The sequence below is a fragment of the Phallusia mammillata genome, chromosome 7, assembly GCF_965637545.1.
Source record: "Phallusia mammillata chromosome 7, kaPhaMamm4.hap1.1, whole genome shotgun sequence".
NCBI lineage: Eukaryota > Metazoa > Chordata > Ascidiacea > Phlebobranchia > Ascidiidae > Phallusia > Phallusia mammillata.
The window spans coordinates 5602884-5611850 of NC_137258.1; the positions used below are offsets into that span (position 1 = coordinate 5602884).

General features: G+C 38.8%; 1 non-coding gene across 1 annotated transcript; it reads right to left on the reverse strand.

Annotated features, from left to right (window-relative positions):
• Window positions 1-7841: 7841 nt before the first annotated feature.
• On the reverse strand, window positions 7842-7914 carry Trnar-ccu (transfer RNA arginine (anticodon CCU)). Its single transcript has one exon. It is a non-coding gene; the product is annotated as a tRNA-Arg (tRNA).
• Between the last annotated feature and the right edge of the window lie 1053 nt (window positions 7915-8967).

Here is an 8967-nt window from a genome sequence, read left to right on the forward strand (position 1 = left end):
TGCTTTCTGAAATACACCAATCTATCATACACAGCCACTACTTCAAACAAAATGTCTGCCTCGCTTATTGAAACGCAGTAGACTTAACTGACCTTGCAGGTACAGTATGCTTTGCAACACAATTATACTTCAACACACCCTTTTCATTTGCATAATATCCATACACTTGCATTCCAGCTTTAGTTTGCATGCATTTAGAATTTGTTCACTATCTTTGCACCAAACAATGCGTGCTCACGCTGCAACCGTCAACTACAAATGAACAGCATCTAACTGTCCCGCAAACCCCATGATCAAGAGTCACATGCGCCTTCAAGTGTTGAAACCACAACATTCTCAAACCTGGTGCAGGGCTTTCCCATACAGTGAAAGGGATCGTAAATAACCCGGCGGTGACCTCCCACCGACTGTCCGAGTCTAAATGGCCACCGCATTGTGTCGTAACTACCTGGCGGTCACCTCAAAGTTGGAAGGGTGCCGCAAAGGACACGCGCGACGCAGAAACAATCGCCGCTCACTTCTACGTCAGAATGGCAACAAACGACGATCGTACCTCTGGCCTCGCGCGTTTCGCGTAAAACATTACGATGATGCATCGCTGTGATGGTAATTGCGCAAAAGGACATGGCTTTGCACTAATGTCCAATCTTTGGTTGACCCTTTCAAGAAGACAATTTCTTACTCAAACTTCATGCAATTAACAAAAATGATATAGCTTAAACTATTGCTTTTAGACCATATTTAAAAATATTGCTTTCAAACTGTAAACGCGTCAAAGATTGAAAAAGTCGTTTGAAAGAAAGCTCCCCTGTTAAAGCATTTGATGAATATAAAAACACATAACAAGCACATAAGCTTTACAATTAAATGCAAATTTGCCATCGCTTGAATAAGATCCTGAGCCTACAGTAAACTGAACCTTCTCGCTACAAATTTTGATCTGCCAGCGTTGGGACAAGTCGCGCCTATTCCTCAAATGCAATTGCCTTTGTTTTAGCGTCTGGGTGCGCGCTTTTTTCGCTTGTAACAGCGATTGTTGGGTCAACACGCTACCGGGCCGCTGGCTGTTTGCCTAGCTTTCCAAATCGTCCCGAACGCGCCGTCTCGAAAGCTTTGATCTCGCCTGGGATGCGACTGATGACATGTCACGTGACTTTGGAATATTAATACTGTATTTGCTTGTCGCGGCGGGGCGGGGCGGGTCTGCGTCGCACGAAACTCGGCCAAGTTCGACGCTTGTTGTGTGCTAGCGCCAGGAATCCCTTTTCTTTACATATTTACCATACAAAGCAGCCTTCTGTCTGCTTGGAGTTCTCCTAACAAATATGTATTTTGGATATCCCAAAGACCTCAATGCTTTTCGGTACCTTTGATCTTGGTACCAATACAAATATCACCGATCTCAAAATCATGTCCGAAGTTCACTCGCAAAATTACGTTAAAATGCACTATCTTATATGAACGTTGGTTGTTATGTTGCTCTTTAATGGGTTGCTCAGTTTACATTTTTACGTATGGTAAATATCGTATTAATGTTGTGACCGCGACAGGTGTTGCTTTGGTTTGCCAGGAGCGCTAAAACAGAAAGTGATTTGAAGAATTTTAAATTAATTTCTAGCTTATCTATAGCCTTTGATTCGTAGTCGTTGCAAAACGAAATCTAATCGATGTCATCCACATTTTGGAGTTGAAGCATTTTACTGGATGCGAAAAGAAAGTACCGAGTTACGTTGTTTACTACAAAAAACGCATACCCTACAGTATCTTATCTATTTTTCTGCTACCGTACGATATAGAATAAATTGAATATAAAGTAACACTAGTGCTAGAATTTCGGAACAAAACTTCCTATGCTTTACCTATACGCCTAACACGATTTAGAAATCAAAACAAGCGTTATCGAGCAATACACATGACGGCTTTGTCACAATAACAAACTCTCCTATTCCCAGTATCCTCCAAGCTTCCACTGCGGCTACTGAACATTGGTTCAACATTGCCTTGCAAATAACGTCACTGGTCGCTACTTGAAAGCGCCTTCGCTTTTCGCGACAAACAGCGAATTGACAGAAGCACTTCCCGATTCTACACCTACTGTTACGTAGGCGTTATGTCACAGTGGTCGCGAGGTCTGTGTGGAGAGCAAGAACGAACCCCGTTACAGAAAAGCATTCTCACGGTGGTAACTTGGTATTTACGGAAACACCACCTTTGCGTACAACGTGCGTTGCAGGGAAACAATTTTTGACAAGTGTGGAAATTTGCGCACGATTGTCTTACAATTCCCAAATTTTCCTAATTTAAAGTTTTGGTGTATAAATAGAAAACAGATTTAAGGTATAAAGGCAGCAACACTACTTTAGCCTGCAAAACCAACGTCACAGAAAATAAACGGTAAAAATAACCGATTCCTCCCCTCTTGTCAATACGTCAAAAATTTCTGTTAGTTTGCCAAAAAGCATGTTCTTGGTAAAACACATCCTAGTTACAACAGTTTTTAGATTATTTTGTTATTTAACTTGCCAAAAGGTTGTTCCGTTACTAATTAAAATAGGCTATCACACTTTTTGCTGTCATATAAACCCGATACTGGTCGATAAAAAACGAATTCCCTTCCTATGCCAACTACGCTGTTTTCACTCTAACCGTCTGATACAATGCTTCACGTAAAATGATCAGCAATAAAACGAATTTACCTTGAGAACCAAATGTATCGCCATTTTTTTCAAAATTCTTTCAAACTGAGCATGCAGGAAGTCGACAATTCAATGCATTTCAAAATCGATGCGAACTCGGAAACGAGCTTTAGCTTGAGTCCTATGACGTAACAATAGGCGCGTGTGACGTAGGAGCGAGCGGTGACTTTGGTGTCCCACCTTGGCTAGCGAGGACAGGAAAAATGGTGGTCCCACGACGTGATGTCATAATGGCATGAAAGCAGCCGCACTATGCGGTGATCGTGAGAATTATTTCCCCATTCGGTCAATGTATCGAACTTGATAGCGAGGGAACAATGTTCTCGTGCTGTTAGATAGGAAACGGATGGCTTTTGAAGCTTAAGTTGCCGAATTTGATCGAATTTTACCAGTTGCACAATTTCCAATTAGTAAAATTGAAAAAAAAACTTATCGTGTTAAAAGAACAATACAAATTTGCCAGAAACAACTTAATCGGGCGATTTTTTACCGATTTCTAAAGCTATGGTTTCATTGTTTGAAAATACGGAATGATAAATTATTAAAATATTGTGTTGTTATATCAGAATAAATTATGCCACGATGGAACTTGTTAAAATATAAATTACAAGCAACCTGCAACATTCTAACTAATATTTAATTAACCTTTAAAAAGTAGTTACAGTTGCAAGAATTTTCAAACATCGCTATATATTACCGCAAAAAACTTTCTCATTACACAAGAATAAATAAGTTTTATAATACATTGTTGCGATTTTTTAATGAAACAAGATTGTTAAAATATTTGTATGTCTATTTTTGTCTTTGGACACAATTTAGCCGCTAATATATATCTGTTTGGCCATTGGCACCAGTATCCCATGAAGTTTTGTTATAACGATCCCAATGCAAACGTAAGCTTTCTTTCAACCTCTATTGACCTCAAACACTGATGCGAGGATTAGGCCCACCTTAGGATCTTGTGTATGTAGACACGTTGCTTTTTGTCGCGTGACACTTTCTTTTATCAAGCAACTTTACGCGCGAGGCATGAAAGTGTCGCGACACCCGATTAAGAGGATTACCGTTCCAAATCTGTGTACGCTTTCTCTCAAAAAACAAACAACTGTCGCACGACCCCCAATTTTGCTTGTTTCGGCGATTTTCGAAACTTCTGAATCGCGGGCTCTTTGTTCCATCATTAAGCTGCGAGGTCAATATTTTGCGATGAACTTCAATGCAATCCTAACCGTTATATCAAAGCCACGGTAAAATATAAACGTTTTTCGCTGAGGTTTGTTTTTTTCTAATTTAATACATTTTTAAACATCAGTTATGTTTGTTCAATATTTTAAAAGTTTACCAAAAAAATGTTTGGACATCCCTATCATTTCAAATGTATTCATTTTGCCTTCAATCCAAGATCTTTGCCAGTTGCACAAGTTCCAATGAGTAAAAATGAAAAAAGACAATACTTACAGTATTAAAAGTTTGGTCTGGTTTTTCGATAGCTTGTAATTAATTTTGTTCATGCCTTTTTGTCAAAACCTTGGTTATTAAATATGTTGGAAAAATATTCCTGAGAATAATTTACTTGCCGTATTTTTTGCGACGTATGCGCGTAAATTGTACTTCATTTACTGTATCACCGCGTGAGCAATAATATTTAATGACTTTGACAACGTTTTCTCTTAAACTTGCACGGTTAAAAACATTTTTAAATAACTGTGCAGAATTAAAGTTTGGAATTTAACGTCAACGCTGATTTAACTAGCAACTGTACGCAGTTGAAAAGCTAACCTAAAATAAAACAACTGAAAAGAAATGTTAACATAAGTCAAAAATGTTATCCGACACTCGCACCATTTTCCTGACACTTGCACCATTTTGTATTTATTCTTTAATTGTTCCGATTTTTCGACATCTATTTGAGGGTCGTTTTTCTCTCTATTAAACGTTATGAATTTGGTGCAACTCAAGCGAATGGGGTAACTTTACGATCCGATGTTGTCTGTTGTATATCTTAGGTCAGTGGTTCTCAAACTTTTTGTTGTTGCGACGCCTCTGGAAAAGTTTTCTGGTCTTGCGACGCACCAGCAAATAACAGTTAATGAGAAAACTTATTATTAAAGTTGTGTTTATCGATAAAACCACCAAAAGCCACGAAACGGAACTATTCTGCGACGCCCTTGGAAAATTGAAACGACGCACCAGGGCGTCGCGACGCACAGTTTGAGAACTACTGTCTTAGGTAATAACTTATAACAATAAACTTTAATAACTTATTCATGCGTGATTACGTATTTTGTAATTGTGATGTTTAAACAAGAAAGACTCATAGTGTTTGGCATTTAAAGTTTGTATCCTCTCAAAAACGACTATGAACCTTATACAATCTTTGTTCAAACATGAATTACATTCGTTGAATTTAGCCTACAATACCTGTTATTTTCGCAGTAAAAACTCACGTAGCTACTGGGGCATCATCACAAGCCGCCATTTTCTAATTTTGAAACAGAACAAAAACCTTTTTAGGAAACGCAACGATAGGTTTGCTGGCTTGCCTAAACTTTAACAACAAAAACAAACTTATTATTTGATCATGCAGTTTAGCACACTGTATTGCTACGACAATGTCTTACCGTGACCCTGTAACTTTCGACATCTTCGCTGTCATAATTTTTACAACCGCTCGATTTACGAGAGTCGTTTGCGCGGGAAAACGACCTTTCGCCACCTGACCTTTTCACCTTGACATTTTTTAAATTTAACTGTTAGAATGTGCTGTCGAATTGATAGGTCAAGTCACTTTAGTTGTGACGGCATTATATTAGAAGCTGGCGAACCCAAATGATTGTTTTATCGACACTTAATTTTTAGCATGTACATTACTGGCGCCTCCAAAGTATACCAAACTTTGCAACACGGGTATTTGCACGAAGAACTGTAACTTTACGCAAAAAGAGTTTAACTATTGACTGTTAAGTACAATAATTTAAAATTATCCCATCCAGGAAAGATTTGTTAGTCCGGTACAGACTTTCACTTCGTATTGGATATAGCATTTACTCTGTAACAGGTCCAGACCTTAGCGCATTGTCTGCGTGTAATTATTCTCTTAACAAACTGATATTTATTGCTGTTTATTCGCGAGCTAACGATTTTTTGTCCAGGTCGTAAATCCCTCATGTAGGGTTCATTGGCACTGGAGCTTACCTTTGTATTGCCGCCGCGTCAAACGTTATAAACCGTTTAGTGTGAGCGTTGATAAACCTCGTAAAGCGAAATATTTTTCTACACCGCCTGTTAGCATTGTCGGAAGTGTAAAAACACAGCACACGCTTGCAAATCATTGATTTCTGATGTTGTCATAACGGTTAAATCCTCGTTTAAAACTTATCCTTTACTTCTAAGGGTCACTGGTGCCGCGAAGGTATAAGATTGGCCACGTTTGTTGGTGGATACTAACAACACTGTTAATTTTAACAACATTAGGCCTAAAACCTTTTATACTACCTTGATCGCATCCAAAAACTGTGGTGTTCCTCAACGCAGCCTGATAATTTTCGTTCGTGTGTACCATGGTACCAAAAAATAGTAATCAAGAGACAAATGACACCCAATCAAGAGGCAAAGATATTCGTATTTTTAACTTTTTGAGGTGTGATTTTCTACGTAAAATCACAGAGCAGCAAAATGAATATAGTTCGGGATTAATTATACACATGGTTTTGTGAAATGCTACGTCATAAATTCCTTCGCGCGTATGCCGTCACCTTTTCAAAAATTGAGGTGGAATTTTATCGGGTTGTTTGCAATCGTCTCGACAGTGTTTAGTTGTTGTTGTGGAGACGTTATCGCGCTCACAGTAGTGGACAGTGATCAAACAAAACGTTAACCCTTGACAAGAAATGTTGGCGACTGATGTCTCGATGTGCGGATAATTTTCCATCTTATATTTTCTGCTCATTTATGTTGAAATAATTTGATAAACTAAAGAACAATCGTTTGAAGAAAAAACATGCTTTCTGAACTTACAACAAGCAATTAATTAAGAGATTTATGGGTAATAATTTCTGTATTTATTTTTCTTAAATAAGTCACACAGAAAGAGCCCAAACAACTTGTCCAGGATCAGACTTGGTACTAAAACACACAAACAACAAATTGTGATTGCTAACAATCGATGTAAAGCTTTGATGGGAGAAATATTTAAATGATTAAGACTGGAAAAATTGTAAAAATTAATTATTTCTTTCATAAACTTTGCAATTTGCACTTGTTTGTTGGTAAAGATGGCCTATTGGGCTCATATTGCAAGTAAATTGCATTTGTTGTATTATTGCTTCGAAAAACTTCAAAGCAAGCGAGTCCCGTTACTCAGTAGGGAATCTTTTGCTTTGTAAATTCCCAACTGCGTTTCTTGCGAACCCCAAAGAGACAAAAGCGTGAGGAATTCGAACAATTAGGCCTTGGAGCGCCTGACGACCCGCGGTGCCTTTCTCCTCATGTCACGTGGCAAGGGCCATAAATTATGACGCAACAATAGCGTGAAGAATTGAAACAATGCGGCAATAAATATTGCTTTCGGTCCACTAATTCAGTGCTGACGAACCACTGGCACTGGAACATTGTCTGTGACGTGTTCTCAGTTGTTTTTTAGTGACGTGTGTGATTATGACGCGCGAACTGTATCTCACTGTAAGTAATTAAACGAGATGTGGAGGGTATGGATACATTGTAACCAGAAATATGTTTTGATGTTTGTCACTCAATCTGTTCCGAAACATACCTGCTTGGTGATTCGTGGGCGTTTACATTTAAGTGTCACTTTGCCAAATCTGTTGAAAGAATCCTATAATATTTTGTGTGTGAAAAACAAAACAAAGGCATTGTTTCTAACTAAAAGAACTTTGGTGGACTTCGTAAAAACAAGTTTATGTGTAATTGTGGACAAAGTTGGGTGCAATTCCTGGCTTACAAGTATCGCCTTCTGTATGTGAAATTAGAAACTGTCCGATTTACAATTAATGTATTTTGTTTTTGAAAATACTGCAGCGGCAGTTCTCTTCTAAGGGCAAATGTCGAATGAGGTTTTGCGCATGGAAATTGTTCTGACCTATTTGAACCCTGTTGAAATTGTTCTGATGTAAAATCTGTAAAAGACACCTCGGATGGGACTCGAACCCACAATCCTTGGCTTAGGAGGCCAATGCCTTATCCATTAGGCCACCGAGGCTTGTGGCGGTTACTTAATTAATTTCGTCTTTATTGGCTGACATGATAGCATGTCATAATCAAACTGATTTATCTCTTGTCACTTCCACTTTGACAGACTGAAGTTTTAGGAAGCAATAGAGAAACTTGTTCAAACTTACCGTATGGGCAGCCCAGTATAATATGATGCGAATTTATTCACGAAAAAATGCGCATTCACGACAAAAGGAGATCATGAAGAAACTGTTGTTTATTTGTTGGCGACCGTGTTTAGACACTTGTCTTTTATTACAACATCTTAGCAATCAAACTGTATGTATATTGCAGCGATATCCTGCGAAGTAAGCACCAAAAAGCATACATGATGGGGCCCAAATCCGGAGTCTTTTTCTTTAAGTCCAATGTCTTGATGTTTTTAAGGATGGGAACTTGTCTTACGAAGGCATTATCTTGTCACTAAACGGACTGGATTTTCTTATGCGCAGACCCGAAATTAATTTCAACTATCATAATTAGGTTTAACCCAAACTATGTTGTATTGTGTCAAATGACACAAAGTTGTTTTAAAATTTCTAAAATTAACTAAATACTACACAAACGCGTGCAGAATGTTTCGAACAAACCTTAGGATAGGAGTAGCTTCAGCCGATTCCTTTCCTAAAACAGGACTGTGCGACTTGTCTGAAATTATTAGTCAAGGTGAATATACTACACGTTTACGGCGAGTGAAAAAGCGAGTCGTCCCGTCCCCAAAACCTCGCATAACGTGTCGAACTCCGACCAATTGAATCTTCTCACCAGCCCAGTTTTACGGCAATAAAACCGCCTTGTTTTACCGCTCTACAATTATACCGCCAACACGCTCTATTATTACGTCACAGAAAACGTCAAGCGGTGCGTAACCTGTGTGGTGGACGACCCCAATTTCTCGCCTTGTCCCTTGAATTTATTGCCAAGACGGCTTTTCGTTACTACAGTGTGCGGGGCCATAAACTGAGGGCGCGCCGGGATCTGATTTACTGACCTGGTATACACGTGTGAGTCCCTGGCCGCCTTTTCGTTTTGCTTCTGTTTT